At 37.7% G+C, this 23,744-nt stretch overlaps 2 long non-coding RNA genes across 5 annotated transcripts; one reads left to right on the top strand and one right to left on the bottom strand.

Annotated features, from left to right (window-relative positions):
• The first annotated feature begins 14,797 nt into the window (after positions 1-14,797).
• Positions 14,798-16,395, top strand: LOC129445816 (uncharacterized). Its single transcript, XR_012357768.1, has 2 exons — positions 14,798-15,364; positions 15,461-16,395. It is a non-coding gene; the product is annotated as an uncharacterized lncRNA (long non-coding RNA).
• Positions 16,396-16,517: 122 nt separating this feature from the next.
• Positions 16,518-18,115, bottom strand: LOC141349751 (uncharacterized). 4 transcript variants are annotated; one of them, XR_012357770.1, is made up of 4 exons: positions 17,950-18,115; positions 17,697-17,846; positions 17,255-17,347; positions 16,518-17,160 (listed from the first exon to the last, which is right to left on the bottom strand). It is a non-coding gene; the product is annotated as an uncharacterized lncRNA (long non-coding RNA). The 4 variants fall into 4 exon arrangements; XR_012357772.1 differs by having other exon boundaries at positions 17,276-17,347; XR_012357769.1 differs by having other exon boundaries at positions 17,255-17,846.
• Between the last annotated feature and the right edge of the window lie 5,629 nt (positions 18,116-23,744).

Below are 23,744 nucleotides of genomic sequence, written 5' to 3'. Positions count from 1 at the left end.
AAAACCCAATACCCTGGACCGCAGATACTGAAGTGGCGTTCAGGACCCTGAAAGATAAGATGTGTGCCAACCCAGTACTCCAAAGTCCCGATTTCACCAAGCGGTTCCTGGTCCAGGTAGATGCCTCAGCAACAGGAGTAGGGGCAGTCCTGGCCCAGGGCGAAGCGGGGCGAGAGTTACCAGTGCTTTACTTAAGCCGGAAGTTGTTGCCTCGAGAGACCAGATACTCGGCGGTGGAAAAGGAGTGCCTAGCCATCAAGTGGAGTCTGGATAGCCTCCGCTATTATCTCCTAGGGCGGGAGTTTGACCTGGAAACAGACCATCGAGCCCTGACCTGGCTGCATACAATGAAGGACAGAAATTCCAGGGTGACAAGGTGGTACCTCAATCTCCAACCCTACAACTTCAAGGTACGGCATCGACCAGGGAAGCAAAATGTGGTCGCCGACTACCTGTCTCGTTTCCCGGCCAGTACGCGGCTTGGAGAGGGGGAAGGTAATGTGATGGAGCACGATCGCCAACCACGCTGAGCAGGCAACACTGGCGCACACACACATACATACACGCACATACACCGCATACACTTACCTTAACTATACTCCGATTCGGCGGCGGGTGCACACGAAGCCGATTCACATGGACATTACAGTCATCAACATTTTCCCCAGTTAATCCTGTTATTTCATACACATGCACACACTTTGTTTTGTTTGTTTGTTTGGTTTGTTTGTTTAGCCAGCCTTCCGGGATGGGATGCTGCGCCGGCGAACCTGAGCGATTGAGCGGCACACGCTTATGACGTCACAGAGTGTGCCGCGCCGGCGCAGTATTCGCGAAGGTTGGCGTAGTCCATTATGTTTGTATATAGGGGGGTGTTGTTTTGTATGTCATTGTTAAAGGGGCTATCTGTTAAATTATGGTTTTAATATGTGTCAAATAGATGTTTTGTTATGTATATATAATGTCATGTTTATGTGTTTAAACTCACTGGATCTGAGTTTAATGGCAATTTAAAATACTTACCTGGTTATGGGAACTCCCATTGAAGGGGAGGAGTCTGGCTCTATAAAGAGGGAGGCCAGACTCACAATCAGGACTTGTTTACCAAGTCGACTGGAGTGAGTGATTGTGGAGAAGGAAGTTGCTATTTGATATATTGTGAATATTTACTTGTGTATATTTTTTCGTCATTGTTTTGTTTTATTTATTTTTGGTATTTTGGGTTTTGTTTTCCGCACTTGTAAATATAAATATATCACCTTGGTTTTTCTCCTGATTCACTGTAAATAAACTTCACTTTGTACAAGAGTACAGTTGCGGTCTGAGCCATCATTTTTGTTTTGGGGATTTTTTCTTTATTTTTGGGACTTACCCACGTCAAAGGTGAACCGCTGGTGTTCACTTTGTCACAGTGTGAATTTTTCAAATCCGAAAAAAGATCCCGAGCTCCGGCGCAGAGTGTGGACAACCCCCCCCAGCTGCTGGCATTTTTGAAAAGTGTGGCACTCTCAATGGAAACAATTTGAAACATATGCAGGCCGCAGGCATCAACACCTTTTTGTACACGCCCTCTAATGCTTCACAAAACATCTAGTAATTATATAAAGAGATATATTTACTTTAATTCATATAAAAATAACAATAAACATATGAGTGACAGAGAACAAGAGATCATACAATATCACTCATTAGTTAAAAACTGTAATAATAATTAATAATTTTATCATTATTGCTCACGTAGCTCAACTGGTAAAGCAAAAGGTTGCAATGCAAAGGTTGTGCATTCAATCTCAGGAAGAACTTACTGATAAAATGAATACCTTATCATGCACCGTAAGTCGCTTTAGATAAAAGCATCCGCAAAATGCATACATGTAAATGATCAATTAAATGCATGCATACCAATGATAATAATCTATAGCTTAAATAAACAATCTATGTTTGTCGCATGCCTGATAATGCCCTGCACGTACAACACCCAGTTATCTCTGTTGATGGTATAGTAATAACAGTGATGTGTGCCTGAATGCATTAATGCAAATTTATTCGCAAAGAAACAATAAACAGCCTAATATTTCTGATATTAAGTCTTGAACTTTATTCCCTAAGCACGTAATTAATAAGATCGCATTTACACAAGAGATGTTCTTACCTGGCCTTGATAAGTGAAATAAATGCCTGAGAGAGAGAGAGAGAGAGAGAGAGAGAGAGAGAGAGAGAGAGAGAGAGAGAGAGAGAGAGAGAGAGAGAGAGATGAGGTTTAATAATTATCAGTCTAAATGTCATGATAAGGTGAGACAGAAGTGGGCAAAAGTCTCTCCGAGTGAACTCTGTACATCACACTAGTTCACTGATAATAAATGCTTTACTGCATATACAAGTAAAATATTTGTATTTACAATAATGTGCTTTGTATGTTAATAATGACGGCATTCTGATTATTTTTGTGGTGATTTAGTATTACTATCGGTAAAAACATTGTAAGCTGAAAATTATGTTGTATTGTATGTCTAATGTTATTGCTTTCCTATGACAAATCGCTTTGCTGTTTTTCTTCGCGTTTGGTTGCTAAATGCCTAAATGTAAAATGCAGTATGTTTTATGTACTTGTGTGTCTGAGGAACAATGTGTGATGTGAGAACTCTTCTCCAATGTGTTTGGTTCAGAAAATAAGGACACAAAGTTGCATAACATAATGGGTAATACACGGGTATCACAACATAAATTGGGTTTATGAGAATATTTCATGTGGTCTCATGAACTGAGAGATTTGAAAAACATGGTTACAAATGTTTTTGTTCATTTAAAGGTTTTTTTGTGAGCATTAGGTTTAGGAGAAGGGAATAGAAAATGTGATTAACTCAACATAAAAACCATTTCACCCGTGGAAAGTAAACCACATATGTTACCCTGGCCTGCAAAACCAGTCGTAATTTTGTAATGGGTCGAAATAATTGATTATTTTATAAAAAAAATAAAATATTAAGTAAAGATCATGTTCCATGAAGATATTTTGTAAATATTCATAAAAAGATATTTATCATTAGTAATATGTGAAGAGTTTGGTTCCAAAACGCATTAAATTCATTTTGACTAAAATTTGGGTCAAATGTGTTATCTATACCAAGAAAGTGAGAAGATGAAAACCACTATTTTCTGTTACAAACTTTCACAAAGCATATTTTGGATATTATAACATTAAACATTTAAATCCATAATTTGATTTTCAAAAATGTATTATAAAAGTGATGTTTTTTTAGCAAAATCCAATGTAAGTTTTTTTTTCAAAATGCTATAAATCTATTGAATCAATATATAAATGTGCATTTATCTTTGCAATGTTATATTCATTTAGATGACTAGTGGTACACACTGATTAAAACATAAACATTAATGGCATGAATCAAAACACTTACTTTGTCATATTAACAAAACTGTCATTGCTGCTGTCATCTTTGGGACGTAGTTGCTGAACTTTTTTGACATCGATCAGCTGTAAAATGTTTTGGTCCTGCTCAATTTCCGTTGACTTCGAGTAAAATAATGTTAAGTTTTTCATAAGATCCCCTGGGGTCAATGTGTTAGCATGACAGAAGCTTGATGTTGTCGGGAGAACAAGCATCAGCCGGCATTTTTCTGTCTAAAGAAAAGATGACAGAAAAACACGGCGGAAATTGTAAAATTAAAATGTACTTTTTAATACTGACCTGATAAAATACTGATTTTGGTGGTAGCTATTAAAAAAATGATGTTTATCGCGTTTTGAAACCAAACTTTTCATCTGTTGTTTAGGACTTCATTTGGACATCTTTAGAAGCGATTTTCTCAATATTTAGATTTTTTGCAATGGACCCTTTTGAGTAGTTTTGAAGTCCAGGGTCACATGTCTTATCTCAAAATTCTTAGATATATCATGATATTTTAGACAAATAAGGTAAGACATCTCACAAACCTTTTGCCTTCCTCCACTGCACTTCTTTCACTGACCTCTTGCCCCAAGAAAAACTTCAAAGAGCTGATGCATTGTTTTAAAATAAAGGTGTCTTGGGTAGGGTAACACCAATGACATAAATTTGGGGGACAAATCTTTATTTGATATTATTCATATTAATAGTGTATTTTTTACCATTTCAGTGTTGTAGTAAATTCATACAGGGTTAAAGGTAAATGTAAATTAGATTTGTTTTATAAAAAACATGGTTTTAAATAATAAGTACACAGTTCAACTTCCATGTATGATCAAAGGGACACGGCAATGTTCAGGGCCAGACATTTAAAAAAAGGGGAAAAAAAGAAAAGGACGTAAATAAACTCTCATCATGTTAAGGACAGTCCATATTTATTAAATATATATCATTATGGGATTATTGGGTCAAATTAAATGATTAAGGGGTCTGCAAAAGCAAGGGACAAGCATTTCCACCTTTTTTGTAGAATGACCCGTATGTGGTTTATGAGGTGTATAACAACATGGACTGTTAAATTATTACAGTAAGAACAGTGTGAATTATGTCATCTACCCTTATGTTTTTTACAGAGTTTTTCGGTCTCCCCAGAGGAGTTTGATTTAACCCCTTGACCACTGTTGGCTTGCTTAATGACAGACTGCTTACATTAGCTTAACTTAAGACTTATTTTGTGCATAACAACAATACTGCTTACATTATTTTGGTACAATTACAATCTTACAGATTTTGTGACTTCACTGTAGTATTATATATTACTATATTATATTATTACCTAATACATCATAAACATTAGAAAATCAATCTGATTACTTCCTTGTACTCCATCCTTGATCATGCTTATAATATTGTTTGGAATGAATTACTATTTGGTTGCTGTCCGATGAAAACATGTATGTCCATTTTGCAGATTTGAGATTTTTCGACGGATTGAATGTCCAGGTTCATTTCCGTATACAGTATGCTTCACATATCTAAATGGACAATGAAAAGTTATGAAATCATGTCATCTGATTTTCACGTATATCCATTTGGTGGTCTTGTGAAGTTTCATCGAAGCTCAGCACTGGATAGATGAAAACACATAGCCTGGTGAGACAATGACTTTCCTTCATTGAGTTAAACGTTTCCCCCTGACGCCAGACGTACGTCTAGGAGTGACAAAATTACAGTAGGACTGTGCAAACAAACTATCTGTCTAGCATAGGTGTTGGGTCCTCACCACTTTTTGAAAGCATTTGGTTAAAATGTTCTGAAAAATCAAGCGATGTTTAAGACTGGTTTTGTGCTCCAGGGTCACATATGTTGCGTTGTATGCTTATGATGTGTTTTCTTTTACATATGTTATGAAATTCATTGTAATCATTGACTAAACACGCTGCTGTTTTCTACGGTATGGTGCTTTGGCACTGTTCGGTTGAGCTGGTGTTGCAGGGACTGTTACATGTGTGTAGTCGACATTGTTGAGGGTTTAGGTATTTTCTTGTTGTTGACTGGCCTACGCTATGCCCATCTTTTGTCCCCACCACTTTTCAACACAAACTGACGCCCCTGCTGTCTAGTATTACCATGTCAGTGTATTGATTCATTATCGGAAGAACGTGTATCAACCACCGTTACTGTAAAATATGCACGTATGTCCATTTAAACTCAATTTTGGTCAAATGTGGATTACATCATTACACTGGCAAGAATATGGTTACATGTAAAGATGCCGTACCAAGTATGACAACACTACATTCAACTGCTTTTGAAATACGGTGTTTTTTTCACTTCCTGAAAAGTAACCGTTTTGGACATTTGTGAGTTTCATCAGGCAGCAACGATTTATTACCTTATTTAAATTAGGAAATACATTTAAATAATTGTTCTACGTTTCTTCTTTTCTGTTTTCTTTGTTTCTATTTCATCTAAAGCTGCATTGGAACAATGTACAATTGTGAAAAGCATTATGAAATTTACCATAAACATGAAAATGGCAATTTCGGTATTTTTATAAAGGAGATATCTCATGTAAATTTGACTTTTTTTCATGTTTAAGTGCTATAATTGTGTCCCCAGTGCTTCTGTCAACCTAAAAAATGAAAAAGATCATCCCAGTAACTTAGTTTTGGTAAACCATTCTCTGCAAGCATGTGAAAAAATAGGTCATTGAAATTTGGCTCCTCTTGTGATGTCAGAAGGGGATCTTATTATAATAATACCGCCCCTTATTCTGCAATATCCAACCACAGCACTGCCATTTAGTGCAGAGATCAGCTGATTTGCATTTTAAAGGACACACCCCAAAAAACAGCAAATTTTTTTCACACATTTTTTGAACTTCACATACGTACTCTGGGGACAGCTAAGATTTATTTAACATTTTTAAAAAGTCTAAAATTGCCAAATGCCTGTGCGGGTTGGGTTTAAGGGTAGTGTTAGGGGACTAGAATATACAGTTTGTTTAGTATAAAAGGTGTGTGTGTGTGTGTGTGTGTGTGCGCGCGTGTGTGTGCGTTTGTGTGTGTGTGTGTGTGTGTGTATCTGCTCCAGCTGAGTTCAGTAATAAAGTCTGACAGCTAATTATCTCCTATTCTAGTCTCACAATACAAGGACCTCCCAAACACACACAGTGAACTCTCTAGAAAATAATTGAAACCTCTTTTTCTTCCAATATTTGTCATATTAATCAATTAATCTGTTTGGATTTGTCTTGAACATGATCTATCTTTTAACGTGCAAAGCATTAGTTACAGTTTTGCATCTATAAATCTGCAATGTTTAGACATTGCAGTTTCAAAACTAAAATTTTCACTTTCATTCATTTTCAACTTTATCTAAGATAATTTTTAAGAACAAAGAAATGTCGGGTTATTTTCAATCCAGCACTGGACGAACTCAACCCTCTGGGTTGTAATTTAACCTATGCTGGGTTGTTTTAATCCATTATTGGGTCAAATATGAACATTTTCTGGGTTAATTTAAGCCAGGGCTTGTCCTTTTTTTGACCTAACACTGGGTTGAAAATTATATCATAACCTTAAAATGACCTCAGATTAGTCTTAATTTTACTGTCAGTTAATGACACCTCATGTTATAACACTGTTATACCACGGGTCTGTTGAATGCTGTATTCTGATTGGCTGAAAAATGTTCCATGGGTGTTGATTGTTTTTTGATAAACGCACACCTAACTTGTCAAATGTCTTAAAATAGGCACCAGAGCAATGTTTGTGGTAAACGTGGTATAAGCAGAATAATTTACTCTGGTTCTTTGAATTATTCAAAAATAATGCACACCCACAGTCCGCTTCGCGTCGTGCCGCATACCACCTTGGGTGTGCATTGTTTTCTTATAATTCAACGGCCCGTCGTCAATTATTCCTTACTTATAAATTTCTAATGATATTTCATCCCACTATCAGTAAGATTGTGACTAGATATCTAGATATCATCTCTGTGTATCAGTAAACATCTGAATATACAATCACAGAGAGAGAGAAGTAATGGTGACACAGCAGTCGTGTCTGTTAATGAATGGCATCATGCAGTCTATTGTTTGTTACCGAGCGGTGACTCACGCATACAGCATTGAAAGTGATTTATTTTGTTGTCAGCAGAGTTTATAGTGACCCACTTCAGCTCATCTGACATATGGAGGAGATGAAGAGAGGAGAACATATACAGGTTGTGAATGAAAGCGAATAAAAGGATGCATTGGAAAAATAATAAGCAAAGAATACTGCATGAAATTATTTTTATAAATCATTACAAATTTAATTTCTGCAGTGAATAGAAGCAAAATTATACATGTGCAAACTACACAATGATATGCAATGAATGACGTTCTGCATGTTCTTCATATCAAGGATCTCAGAACAATTTTGACCACGCCATCATTTGAGGGTTATGAACAAATCACTATTTGAAATGTAAATCTATCAAATAAATGATACAAATGACTAATCAATAATCAAATTTTCATAATTGTGATAAATGTCACCCTTACCAAACATCCAGGCAAAAATATCCAACATTGTGGCAACCACACCCCATCAATCACACCAAATTTCCTGAAAACCACACCCCAGCAAGCAGACCCACAATCCTGTAAACCACACACACACCCCAGCAATCACACTTAACAACCTAAAAACCATACCCATAACCTGTTAATCAGATCCAACATCCTGGAAACCACACCCAACCCCCAGCAACCACTTCCAACAACCTGGCAACCACAACTTAACAATCACACCCAATATCTTGGCAGCCATACCCCAGCAATCAGATCCAACAACTTTGCAACCACACCCCAGCAATCAGACCCAATATCATGAAAACTGCACCCACACCCGAGCAATCACACCCAACAACCTGGCAACCACACCTTAACAATCACACCCAACATCTTGACAGCCACACACCAGCAATCAGACCCAACAACCTGGCAACCACACCCCATCAATCAAACCCAACATCCTGGAAACCACATCTAAACTCCAGCAAGCACACCCAACATCCTGGCAACCACGTCCAACAATCAGATCTGATTACCTGGAAACCACACTCAACATCATGGCTACCACGACCAAACCCCAGCAATCATGCCCAACAACCTGGCAACCACACCCCAGCAATCAGACCAAATATCCTGGAAAACTGCACCCACACTCGAGCAATCACACCCAACAACCTGGCGTCCAAACCCCTACTACCACACTCAACATCCTGGCAACCACACCCCAAACCAAGGAAACCATACACAACATCCTAGCAACCACACCCCAGCAATCAGACCCAATATCCTGGAAACCACACACACACCCAGCAATCACACACAACAACCTAGTAACCACACCCAACAACCTGGCAACCACGGCCAAACCATAGCAACCACACACAACATCCTAGCAACCACACCCCAAGCCCTAGCAATTACACCATATATCATGGCAACCACACCCGAGCAATCACACCCAACAACCTGGCAACCACACCTTAACAATCACACCCAACCTCTTAACAGCCACACACCAGCAATCAGACCCAACCACCTGGCATTCACACCCCATCAATCAAACCCAACATCCTGGAAACCACATCTAAACTCCAGCAAGCGCACCCAACATCCTGGCAACCACGTCCAACAATCAGATCTGATGTCCTGGAAACCACACTTAACATCATGGCTACCACAACCAAACCCCAGCAATCATGCCCAACAACCTGGCAACCACACCCCAGCAATCAGACCCAATATCCTGGAAAACTGCACCCACACTCGAGCAATCACACCCTACAACCTGGTGTCCAAACCCCTACTACCACATCCAACATCCTGGCAACCACACCCCAAACCACGGAAACCACACACAACATCCTAGCAACCACACCCCAGCAATCAGACCCAATATCCTGGAACCCAAACCCCAGCAACCACACCCCAGCAATCACACACAACAACCTAGCAACCACACCCAACAACCTGGCAACCACTCCCAAACCATAGCAACCACACACAACATCCTAGCAACCACACCCCAAACCCCAGCAAATACACCCAATACCCTGCCAATCACATCCCAGCAATCAGACCCAATATCCTAGCAACCATACCCAACAACCTGGCAACCACGCCCAAACCATAGCAACCACACACAACATCCTAGCAACCACACCCCAAACCCTAGCAATTACAACTAATATCCTGGCAACCACATCCCAGCAATCAGACCCAATATCATAGAAACCACACCCAACATCCTGAAAACCACACCTAAATCCCAGCAACCACACCACAGCAATTAAAACCCACAACCTAGCAACCACATCCAACATCCTGGAAACCACACCAAACACCCAAGTGTCATGGTGAAGTTTTACCATTAGTGCCTTTCAAGGGGCAGAGGGCAACCTGCCGGCTACTGTACAGTTACACCTATGGGATCGTTCAACGGGGATATATTCATGTCACTATTCTTCAGAACCTCTGGTAGGGGACAACACCTGAGGTCAAAAACCTAACAGACAAACCAATGTGTTGACACAAACACACAGTCAAACACGTTAAAGATGTCCTGAGCTTGAAATGCAGCAAAATACTGGAGTTTCCCTGAAATGAAAGACGAGTTAGAGGAACTAGAGGAAGGGGAAACAGATGGTAAGTGAAACACACAAATGTTTGGAGCTGACAGAGTCTGATCATCCAGTCAGAGCACGATCTAATCCGGGGATTGGGAGGGGGACTGCTTGGCTGACCCCACAGCCACAGGCTGCATCGGAAATGTTGGTGTGCTGCATCCAAGCACGCTCAAAAAGCCTGCTGTCAGGATAGGGCGAGTGAGAGAGAAAGTGAGTGAGTGAGTGAGAGACGGTGGTAGCAGAAGAAGGCTGTCAAAGGGGACGGCCTGCAGTCATGAATCACCCCGACTGATTCGCTCAGTGTCCACATACTGATCCCATCAGGCTTTAAACAGAGAGAGAGAGAGAAAGAGAGAGAGAGAGAGAGAGAGAGAGGACGTGCAGACTGCGGATTAAACATGAACACAGAAGACAAAATCAAGGTGGTTGTTGCAGAGCAACAGATTTAGGCGTTGAGTTAATAAAACCTGTCAAAAACAGGATCATAAAATAACATGTAACTTAGAAACACTCCATTATGAACACATGCTGCTAAGATGCATGCTGGGTAAATATATGACACAACCTCTCATCTCATCTTCACACTGTATTGTGACAACAGCATACTGTGAATACATTTTAAAATAAAAAAGAGTATGCACTTTAAAGCAGCACCAAAGAGTTTGTTTTACCTTAAAATAACGTATCCAAAAAAGTTTCAGTCGTTCATCCACTCGAAACAAGGTGAACGGCACTTTCACATTCGCTTTGCAGCCCTCTATCAACCAAAACCGCACTAAAGAAGTTTCCAACCGTCGTGTCGTGGTCCTGTAGTTCGAGTGAAAACTACAAAAACTTGCTTTACGGCAGACCTACAATCCAATCAGATCCAGCTTTGCTGCAGTAGGCTTAATTATTTACGACAGTGGTAATGGACAATTTCACTTCCAACCTCTAGGGGGAGAAATGAGCAAAAACCCTTTAGTGTTGCTTTAAGGCCAAATTTAAATAGAAAAACATTGCATTCACCATAAAATGTCAGTAGGATGTGGCCATACTTAATGTGATCATGTAGAGTTGTGATTACTGCAAATCCGCCGGAAAGAGTTTGAAAATCTTCAAAGTCCTCCGGAAAGAGGCTCTTAACCACATCCATTTAGACACTTGCTTATACACATCACACAAGTCAAAGATGAAATTGGTAAAAAACTTTTCGAGATAACAGCAGAAATCATTTCAGTGAGTGATTTTCTATTTCGTTGGTAAGGCAAAACCTCAGCGAGATTATTTAAATTGGAAAACGTATGAAGAGGGGACACTGGATGTAGTGGGCACTTAAAGCCACCTGATCCTGGTTTTGAGAAATCCAGCTCTGACATCATTATAGTGGAAGCTGAAGAACCCTTGAATGCAGACGGAGAATCCACTTATACACGATTACAGCTTGTAGGAAATCAAAATCACAAATGAGATCTCTTCAACATCTCAGTTTTTAAGAGACATCTGTGGGTTCAAATGGAGAGCAAAAGGCATTCATCACCACATTAAATCGACACCGAACATTATCAATTTATCTGACCATCACCAAAAGCATTGTTAGCTAACTATGAACTATGAACTATTGGTAACGACAGAACTTGTGACCATAGTTGCTTTCAGGAAAAGCACCCCAGGACGTCTTATTGTCTCATTTGTGTGTATTTTATACATTTTAGAAGAACGAACTAAACAAAAGTTGACACTTGACTGAATTTTGATGGAATCTCCTGAGATGTGAAAGTTTCCTCTGGGAAAGCATTTCTCACAGTTATCTGTGAGGATATAACAAGAGCAAATATGAAACAGATGGAATATAAGTGATTCTGTGCTAATGAAACTGTTTGGTAAACAGTCACCAGCAGGTTCTACTCATAAGGCAAAGGAGACAGATTAGACGAGAAACATTTGTGCCCACGTATGAATCAACCGAACAGAATTACAGCATGAACATCCGTGAGGTCAGACAGACTAAGATCATTTGATCCAGAACTCATTCAGCTATTTTAATTAAAATATTCTTCATTTGCAGCACTCGCTGGTCTTTTCCAGATTTATAATGCATTAAAACACCACACGTAAGCACACAAGCAATGTGCAAAGCTCACAAAAACTTTTTGGTTTAGTTTTAGTAACACAGATTTTCAGAATTTACCAGCATGAATTCATACATTTTTACGAGTTGGCAAATTAATTCATACAAAGTTTATTATGCAAAAACATATAATTATCTTATACCACGGGTCTGTTGAATGCTGCATTCTGATTGGCTGAGAAATGTTCTATGGGTGTTGATTATTTTTCTGTAAACCGCACACCTAACTTGTCAAATGTCTTAAAAATAGGCACCAGAGTAATCTTTGTGGTAACCGTGGTATAAGTGGAATAATTGACTCCGGTCCTTTGAATTATTTGAAAATAATGCACACCTGCGGTTTAAGGGCACTCCGCTTCGCGTCGTGCCACATTACCACCTTGGTGTGCATTACTTTCTTATAATTCAATGGCCCGTTGTCAATTATTCCTTACATAAAAAACATTAACAAAACCCCAACACCGCACCTAACCCCAACGTCACAGGGATCATGGCAAATCATACACAAATGTTCAAATGTAGTCATACCAATTACGACAATGAATTAACCACCTAATAAAATACGTACGAATTGGCATGAGACAGCGTTGGAATTTACACAATAGCAGCACCGCTACAAACAATAAGGGGCGATTTCTCAGACAGGGATTAACTTAAACCAGGACTAGGCCTTTAATTAGGAAATATATACATAGTTCTAACAAACTACCTCACTAAAACATTACTTGTGTGCATTTTGAGGCAAAACAAAGGGCACTGATGTATTTTACAGCCCAGTCTCACGAAATTTCGTTATATAGTCAAGTTTTTTTTTTTATTCTTTTTTCGTGCTATTATCACGAAATTTCGTATTTTTTCGTGATCGTATAATGAATTCCTGTTTTCGTGTGATTATCACCTATTGGTTACTCGACTGTTTTGTCCTATTTTCTTACCATTGTCACTTCGGTTTAGGGTTAGATTTACATAAAATGACATCCCTAAACAAACCCAACTCTAACCCTAACGCCAGGCGACATATAAAAAAATAAATCAGAAAAAATAGTATAAATCAATATATAAAGTGACATTCTAATGCAAGCACCAAATCTAACCCTAAACCGAAGCGACAATGGTTTAAAAATAGGATAAAACAGTCGAGTAACCAATACGTGATAATCACACGAAAACAGGAATTCGTTATACGATCACGAAAAAACACGAAATTTTGTGATAATAGCACGAAAAAAGAATTAAAAAAATACGTGACTATATCACGAAACTTTGTGAGACTGGGTAGGTATTTTAAGATATGGCAGTGCATGTTGTTTTTAGTTTGGACAGCTCTTACATTTATTTTAGTCTAGGACTAGTCTAATCCCTGTCTGGGAAACAATCAGTCCTAAAAAATCCCTAAAATCAGGCGTCATTTCTTAACCTTTAGCTACATAACACTGCCTTTTAAAGTTGTTTCCATTTTAGAAAAACACACACAACCACTAACAATATCTAGACATACATCAACAACTGTCTGCGACTGATTCTCCGCATCCACTGGCTCGAAACCATCAGCAACCAAGAACAGCCAATAAACAAAGCAATACCCCAGAGGCACTGGGTATGGATTGGCCGCACCCTGCGAAAGCCGCCCTCCAACACCACTAGACAAGCCCTCACGTGGAACCCCCAGGGCGAAGGAAGCAAGGCAAGCCAAGAAAGACCTGGCACTGTGACCTGGATGCAGACTGCAAGAGGGAAGGCTACACCCGGGGGCAGTTGGAGAGACTGGCATGGGACAGACATGCATGGAGGAACTTTGCCAGCGGCCAACAGGTATGCCCCAGAAGGGGTAGTAAGTGAAAGAAGAAACACACACAACACAAATATTTTTGTGCATTAATGGCATGTTAATATTTCAGAGGAAATTAATATCACACAATCAAATGACTCAAACATTACTGATGCTGCTATGCATGGCACAAAACACATTCAAACACACAGGTTTGTAAAGATATTCTTGCGAGGACATCTTTGCGGGGCAGCTGTCCGCCGTGATATTGAACTAGCTGTCCTGCAACCGACGCGGAGTGGCACTTCTCGCCCAGTGTGCGACCCCCTTTACCCAATAGTTCACCCAAAAATTGCATTTCTGTCATCATTTACTTCCTCTCATGTTGTTACAAGATATTTTAAGGAATGTTTATCCCCAAACCGATCATTGACTTCCATAGTATTCTTTATTCCTACTATGGATGTCAGTCTGGCCGGTGACTTCTTTTTTCGAGGGCGCTCAATGCTCGAACATGTATGTAGCCCGTCATGTGTGTGGTTCGTAATTTCAAAATATGTGTTCGGCGTGTCGAGTGAACCTGTGTGCATCATTTGTCTTGTCAGCCTGCTGCAGAAGCGTCTAAAGCCATCTTTCCACTGCACACGACATACCGAAACGACAGTCGGAGTTTTCCTCCTAGTGGCAGTCGTAATGAAGTTTCAGTTTAATTGTATGTGGGAGAGAAGCTCGTTCCAGCGCAATAAGCTTCATTATAATATATTTATGGTGGAATAAATAAATGAATGCAAATGAATGAAACAACAAACAGCTATGCATATATACCGTGGCCTCAGGGTGCAAAAATAAATTACAATGGTAAATTACTTATTTACAAGATTAAAAACAAATTTACAAGTTTTTAAACAAATTTACACGTTTTTTTAACAACTTTACAAGTTTTTAAACAAATTTACAAGTTGTTTTAATGAGTGAATACATTTACAATGAGTGAATAAATTTTAAAGTTTTTTTTAACAAATTTACAAGTTTTTTTTAACAAATTTACAATGACCGAACAAAAGTAAAAGTTTTTTAACAAATTTACAATGAGTGAACAAATGTACAAGTTTTTTAACAAATTTACAATTGTTTAAACAAATTTACAATGAGCGAACAAAATTACAAGTTTTAAAACAAATTTACGTTTATTACGGAAAGGGTAGGTACAACACGCTGACGTCACGCATCTGAGCCTCCGGTGAGAAACCCGGAAGTATCGCCGTGAATCACATGAGAGTTGTGAATGCGATGTTGTGTATTAGGCTGTACATAATATTAACGAAAGAGAGTGATAATATATAACCTTTCATCGCTTCCGAAGTGACTAAAAGGGATATTGGACCTTATTTTCAGGTAAGTGAAATTGTTTTAGTTTGCTAACGCTAGCTTTCCAAGTTGAACACGTTTTGGATGGCAATTATCAAAATAATTCACTGACTTTCTCATTAGATTACAGACAACACGAGAGGGTGCTCCAAACTTTTTAATCAGGACTGCATTGTTTGTTCGCTCCCGGGGTTACATAGACTGAAACGGGGAAGCGTGACGAGTTTGTTTACATGGTGCTATAAACTCCAACCCAGGAGGACACTTCAGAGGAATCACAGGGATAACATGGTGTGATTTTTTTTTTGTCAAAACCAGAACTGACTTCCGAATCCACCTGGAACGCATTTACTTTGATGGAGATTTGGGCGGAGGCTAAACCCTCCAAATAGTATATTTAGAGAAATGGAAGTCAGTAAAAATTAAGTTGGACTCATTGTTTTTAACAACTGGCTACCTAACACATGCTTATAAACCCAGGAATAGCACACACACACACACACACTTCTAACAGACATGCAATGCACACATTAGATACGTGTTAAGAAAAATAACTGTACAGTTTTAGAACAACTCATTTATACATTAAATAAACTTAATTTCACTCATTGTTCAAAATATAGTTTTATTTATAAATGAACTTCAATGTATATTGTCTCAAGTATGAAAAAATATATATGTACATTTTTAGAACCAATCATATTTACATTAAAAGCCAGTGGGTACTAATACACTTTTTTACACAGGGCCATGTAGTTTTGACTTTTTTCCTTTAATATTAAAAACCTTCATTTAAAACCTGCATGTTGTGTTCACTTGGGTTTTATTCTTTGACTAATATTTTAATTTGTTTGATGATCTGAAACATTAAAGTGTGACAAATATGCAATAATAGCATGGGAAATCTGGATGGGGGCTAACACTTTTTCACACCACTGTATATAAAGTTGTTCCAATGTATATTTTCTATCTACTGTACAAATTGTAACAATAAAGCAAAGTAAAAACATTTAAATGAAAAACGTTTGTTTTTGGGATTAAAGGAATTTTTCACCCAAGATATAGATGGTTTGTTTTTTCATTGGAACAGATTTGGAGAAATTAAGCATTACATTGCTTACAATGGGATCCTCTGCAGTGAATGGGTGCTGTGAGAATGAGAGTATTTAACACAAACTATGATTGTGTTTATGGTGTGCAATATAGCGTGTGTTCATGTTTTGTGACAATATTTTTCACATAATTACTCTCTATAGCGCTGTTTTCACTTTCCTAAAAATGAGCTGATGTTTTCTTTGTTCTATAAAGTCCCTCCTTCAGAAATACCTATAGAGTTCTGATTGTGTAGTTTGTTTAGTGTGCTGTGATTCAACAGCAGCTTAGCTTAGTAGAGCCACTTGAGCTTAGCTGGTGACTGACGTATTCCAGTGGGCGGAGGTAAGTAAAAAAAAACTCTTCTTTGGATGTCATTCAAACGGGAAGTAGAGGGCTGTAGTCCAAACTGGCTGTTTGCTATAGGCTTTGAAAGGGAAATTCTATTAAAGAAAATATATTGTTGGTATAGAATTTTGAGCTTTATAATTTTACAGATATTATTTATGCTCTAACAGCAACATTGCACACCAACTAAAGTTTAAATAATGGAATCAGGATAAACGGGACCTTTAAACCTTACAGCTAAATCTGCGGAAAGAAGACCCTGCCTCATACGGCAGAGAAACAAGAAAAACTGATCCAAGACACAAATGTTGCGATAATCTTCCATAATAGGAGATGTTTTCAGGTAATCATAGTGTTGCAATGCCCCAGAATCACTGTTAGATCTGTGTATTGAGAAAGAGGAGAACATTGCATGAAAAAAAGAAAGATCAATGAGGACATAAGATTTATTTGTTCTAATTTTCATCAATGAATTACATGCTTAATTTTTTTTCTCACTCTTCTCTTGTGTTCTGATCAGGAAACGAATGGTGGTCCTCTTCTTCCTTTAGTGTTTCAATATCACAGACACTGGAAATTAACATAATCATGATTGCAGTGAAGTCTATCTATCTATCTATCTATCTATCTATCTATCTATCTATCTATCTATCTATCTATCTATCTATCTATCTATCTATCTATCTATCTATCTATCTATCTATCTATCTATCATAAATGTCAGTTTGCTTAGGCAACATTAGAGTATTTGTAATTTGATAAAACATTACAGTACTGTCACACTCAGAGAGGTTTAAATGATTAAATGAAAACATAATTTATAGTATAAATTTAGCTAATTTTAACAAATCGTCTCATTACATAAAATCCTAATCTTTTAAAGATTATTCAGATTATATCATCGAACAAGTTAACGCACCATTGATTCCTCTGAAGTGTCCTCCTGGGTTGGAGTTTACAGCACCATGTAAACAAACTCGTCACACTTCCTCTTTTCAGTCTTGTAACACCGGGAGCGAACGAACAATGCAGTCCTGATTAAAACGTTCTAAGCACCCTCTCGTGTTGTCTGTAATCCAACGAGAAAGTCAGCGAACCACCCTGATAACCGCCATCCAAAACGTGTGCAACCTGGACAGCCAGCGTTAGCTAACTAAAACTATTTCACTTACCTGAAAATAAGGTCCAATATCCCTTTTAGTCACTTCGGAAGCGATGAAAGGTTATATATTATCACTCTCTTTCCGTTAATATTATGTACAGCCTAATAGACAACATCGCATTCACAACTCTCATCATTCACGGCGATACTTCCGGGTTTCTCACCGGAGGCTCGGATGCGTGACGTCAGCGTGTTGTACCTACCCTTTCCGTAATAAATGTAAATTTGTTTCAAAACTTGTAATTTTGTTCGCTCATTGTAAATGAGTTAAAAATCTTGTAAATTTGTTCACTCATTGTAAATTTGTTTAAAAACATGTAAATTTGTTTAAAAACTTGTAAATTTGTTCACTCATTGTAAATTTGTTAAAAACCATGTAAATTTGTTCACTCATTTTAAATTTGTTAAAAAACATGTAAATTTGTTTAAAAAACTTGTAAATTTGTTCACTCATTGTAAATTTGTTAAAAAACATGTAAATTTGTTTTTAAAAAAATTGTAAATTTGTTAAAAAAATTGTAAATTTGTTTTTAATCTTGTAAATAAGTAATTTACCATTGTAATTTATTTTTGCACCCTGAGGCCACCGTACATATATGACAAAGATTGCCAATATTTTCTTGGAGAAAACATATGAAGACAAGATTAAAATAGTAACGTACACAAATTAAATTAATAATGTATTACTTATCTGTTATCATTTTTTTTAAAGGATTCAAGTGTTACTAATAAAGTTAAACAAAAATGATTAATCATTTTCACCTCACACACAGTTTATGATTGGAATACAATGAAATACATCACTTCCGGTCGGCTTATCACATGTGGTGTGGTCGCACAAGTAAAAAAAAATACAAATACAACGCTCAAAAGGGATCCGAAATTTACGCATCCGCAGATGGTCGGCACCTTATGCAGCCCCTTTGTGACTCTCCGTAGGAAATTAGTGACTTCCGGTTTATCGTCCGTCGTTTGTCGTGTGCAGTGAAAAGGCGGCTTAAAGGGTTTATGATAAAAGAGATGATTGCGTTTGCCAGATACTCGCATAATCAGAGTTTAATGTTAAGGGAGTGTCTTGCGTTTTTTTTTTTTTCTTGAACGTGAGCATTTCTTTTATGTTAACCATGTCAAAATATGTGCCTGCTGAACACGCGTCAAAACCATTTATGGCAGGCACATATTTTGACAAAACACGTGATGCACATGGTTAACATGACGCAACAAACACATATTTTGAAAACACAAGCAACACACGACACTCCGAACACTTATTTTGAATTTGCGCCCCTCGGAAGAGCAGTCATGAGCCGCCACTGCCTCTGATCGGTTTGGTTACTAACACTCCTCAAAATATTTCTTCGTGTTCACCAGAAATCAGAAATTTAAACAGGTTTGTAACAACATAAACGGGAGAAAATTATGAAATAATAAAATTTTTGGTTGAACTATCCCTTTAATCAAAATACAAACGAAGGCACTCCGTCTGAGGTACAAGCCTAGAAAGATAATCCAAACATATATGAAAAATATGCTTGCACACTCACTTGCAAAAAGTTTATTCTGCACAAAGCCTTTGTCAACCTTTAACCATCACAATTAAGTACCTAACCCAGGGGTGGACATTCCTGGTCCTGGAGGGCCACTATCCTACAAAGTTTAGCTCCAACCAAACTTTGTTTCAAAGGCAGCTGGATTACTTAGAACTGGCATTCAGGTGTGTTTGATAAGGCTTGGAGCTAAACTTTGCAGGACGGTGGCCCTCCAGGACCAGAAATGTCACCCCTGGCCTAACCCTAAACCTTAACCCTAAAACCAAATCTTATCCCTCAAACAGCCCTTCACGGAAGTGGTAGAAAGACTAGCCAGAATGTCCCTACTGTATTCACATGGTCTCACTCCAATGGACTAAATCTCAAACTGGTCCTCACAAAGATGTACACACACACACACACACACAACAATTCTCGCACAAATTCCTTAACGACAGGATGAGGTTTTGTCATATTCCAGTGTTAGTAGTATATATCTGACATACCATTTGCAAAATTCAGTATACAACCATCTGATGATAAATCACAAATATATAGATACTTTCAGAGTCATCCCCGCATCCCTATGTATTCTATATCCCCCCACCAAGCACTTATTTTACCCCTCCACACACATCTAGTAGAGTCACAATCAAGTACTTGCATAGATATCTATCGAGCGGTGGCCGGCGCTGCCGGGTTGGATCGATACACTCAGCTGTGTCTCTGGCGCTCTGATGTGCATTCTAATAGCTCAAAGAGCCACAGGAAGTTAACTGCCTTCGATAATACAGTACACAGCAACCTCCTTTCAGCATTCACACAGACCTCACTGAGAGGACATTACAGCAGAAGAGCACCTGCTAATGTCATCACAACATTTACAGAAACATTCACTATACAACCTCACCAATGAGCTCAGCACTCGGCATGCAGGTTTAGCACATACATCCCCAGGATTTGCTTTATAAATGCACTTAAAGAAAAACACCACCGCTTTTCAATATTTACCATGTTCTTACCTTAACTTAGATGAATTCATACATACCTATCTTTTTTCAATGCATGCACTTAATCTTTGTACAGTGCGTCGTGACTCTGTTAGCATTTAGCCTAACCCTATTCATTCCTTAGGATCCAAACAGGGATGAATTTAGAAGCCACCAAACACTTCCATGTTTAAAGACTGTTACATGATTAGTTAGACGAGTAAGTATGGTGGCACAAAATAAAACGTGGCGATTTTAAGCGGATAAAAAATGAGCATGTAACAGTCTTTAAATAGGGAAAACATGGAAGTGTTTGGTGGCTTCTAAATTCATCCCTGTTTGGATCCTAAGGAATGAATGGGGCTAGGCTAAATGCTAACACATTCACGAAGTGCTGTACAAAAATTTAGTGCATGCATTAAAAAAAAAGATAGCTATGAAATAATTTGTCTAAGTTGAAGTAAAAACATAGTAAAATTTTGAAAAATGGTGGTGTTTTCCTTTAATGCAGCACTTTGCCTCTCTCTAAATCTTCATTCCTCCCTTTAACTCCTTGCTAGTGGTGCAATGCTTTGTCTGTCTATCTGACTATCTATACTTCAGACACTTTGTCTCAGTGTTGTGGTTGCTGTGTAAAAAATCATTTCTTTGGCTCTGTGTTTCTAACAACAGCAGATTCCAGTAAAGCATATGTGATTGCTTTTAAACGTCAGACTCGGTCCCATTTCTGTCGCTCTCTATTTATCTATCTGCTCTCATTCTTTGTCCTACATGAATGCATAGCAAAGAAAACCAAGGGACAAAAGATGAGAATAAGCACTGCTGTGTGCTCACACCTAAACATCTGCCAGAACACAAGGCTATCTAACACAATACTTCAATTGCATACTAAATTCACCAAGAGGTTTTCTTTATCGCAAGCACATTCAGTTCTCGTCATTCAGTTTTCCAGCTTTCTGTCTGTCTCCTATTCTGTCTTGCTTATTCAAACTTATCAATACTTAAAGCTCTTGTAACACAGGCATACAAAGCTTATAAGAAAGACAATACATAAATATAAATATAAACATTCTTAAATCAAAATACATTTAATTGATAAGTAAAATAACCCAAGATATTAAAAAAATGAGTGTAGGCTTAAAACAATTAAAAGTATCTGCAAATGGGGTTTGCAAAAAAGTTTATTAAATCAAGTTGAAACTTTTTATACCCCACTGGCAGATATTTTTACTTGTTGTAAACACAAACTTGATTTTACTTTTTCTTTTTATATCTCTTGGGTTATTTTGTTTCTCGGGTAAATATATCTTGACTTTATATTTTTTTACAGAAAAACAAGACAGAAATACTAAAAATCCTGAGACCTTTTTTTGCACTGTACACAGAGATAGAAACATGACAAGTGCTGTATCAGCGTATTGCACTTTTACACAAAAACAATAAAGCATTGAATTAATAAACAAACAAAAGTATTTGTTGCACACATGCTGCATAAAATCCATAAAACTGAAACATGCACTAAGAAAAGTCAATGTTGTAACATCATTTGATGCCGACTGAATGAATGTCAGTATTTTTAAAACCCTTTAGCTTTAAATTAAAAATAAATTCAATGTACATCGAGTCCGGATATTTTTTGCAAGACATACACATATTGGACATTCATTTTGCAAATTCTCAATCCTGCAATCTTTAAATGCTAAGCAAACATGTAAACATTCAATCTCTATACTGTAAGCATGATATTTTATTTCAGCACCTTGGACAGCGACGTTCAGCACCACGAGTCATCAATCTCAAATCTCAAAACTTCTAAAATGCTCTTCATCCTTCTCATAATATCTCACAAAAATCTGAAAGATACTAGCCACAATAATCGGGAAAAAAACACACGCTTGAAGTACATAAACATGCAAGCTACACTTACATTAGATGAATGTTATTGCATTAAGTGACAAAATCTCAAACTAAATGGCCTAAATGTTTAATAAAATAGTTTGTTTTAATATTAGTTTAAATATGATTGTTAGGTTTCAAATGACAATGCAATAGATAGATTATATTGACACACACAGGTTGACAAATACCCAGCATTAGGTCATTTTTAACCAAGCGACGTGGTCTGTCTAATATTTACACTGCCAAGGGTTAAAACTCAGCACTCAGCACTTTAAAGTATATAGTTAATGTGATGGACTACACCTGTAGTTGCTTTGCTCGGATCACGTAAACTGGGAATCAGATTTCATTCACACAGGAATCAGCTTGCGGCTAAACGTAATTGCAAAAGAAATGTGCAGCTAGGTCTGAAGGGTTTAAAAGCAAATGCCACTTGGTTTGATATTTTGTTAACTAATTCAATAAAACTCATGCATTTTTAAGTAAGGCCAATTTTAAATGGCCAAATTGCTAGGGCTGCTGTAGAAATGCCTTGTGATTAAAGAACCAGCAACGTTCCCTTTCCTTCAACACTGACAAAAATACGTTTTCACCTTTGGTGGTTTACTCCAGAAAACACTGTTGGGAAGATAGTACGACTTTACATGCATGAGAGTGTTCCTATAGCTTAGTTAGTATGGGACTGCATTAGCAATGCATAGGTCATGAGGAAGACACATACTGATTGAGTCCCTTTGGATGAAAGCGTCTGCCAAATGTATAAATCTAATGCTAAACATGCTTGGACTGTTCAAATTCAGCTCCCTTTCTTCTCTGTTTTCAGTATAATTCGCCCCCTCAATCTACCTCCTTGATCATTTTTAAGCTAATTAAGCTTTTGAAAAGCCTAATAAGGAACTATCAGGAGTGAGATGTAGACTGAGCGTTTCATCACCAAGCATGCAAGAAAAATTACAACAACACACAAGCAAGTGACAGACACCAGAACAGTTCGTAAGGACCAGGCCACGAACAAATCAATGATCATAATCTATAAAATCCATCAATATCACAATAAGCTACGGTGTCTTGACATAAATCACGTATAGATTGAACAAAAACCAAACAACTGATCGTTTGCCAAGCACAGAACTAACAAGTCAAGATAAACCTTAGAGGAAAGCATTGAACAATATATAAATAGAATTACAAACATGCATGCAACGGGGTCAATATCATGTAAATATATAAAACACTTTCACACAAAATGGTAAAAAATGGCCCTTAGTAGTCACCAGTTACCCTTTCAAAAAGTGCATATTAGTACCAAAAGCATATCTATATATAAGGATCTTTTTAAATTGGGTACTGTCCCAGTGACAGCTTGGGACCATTATTGGACCTTTTTT

Source organism: Misgurnus anguillicaudatus, chromosome 15, assembly GCF_027580225.2.
Source record: "Misgurnus anguillicaudatus chromosome 15, ASM2758022v2, whole genome shotgun sequence".
Taxonomy (NCBI): domain Eukaryota; kingdom Metazoa; phylum Chordata; class Actinopteri; order Cypriniformes; family Cobitidae; genus Misgurnus; species Misgurnus anguillicaudatus.
Note: the sequence above shows the minus strand (reverse complement) of the source record. Positions and strands in the feature narration are given on the sequence as shown.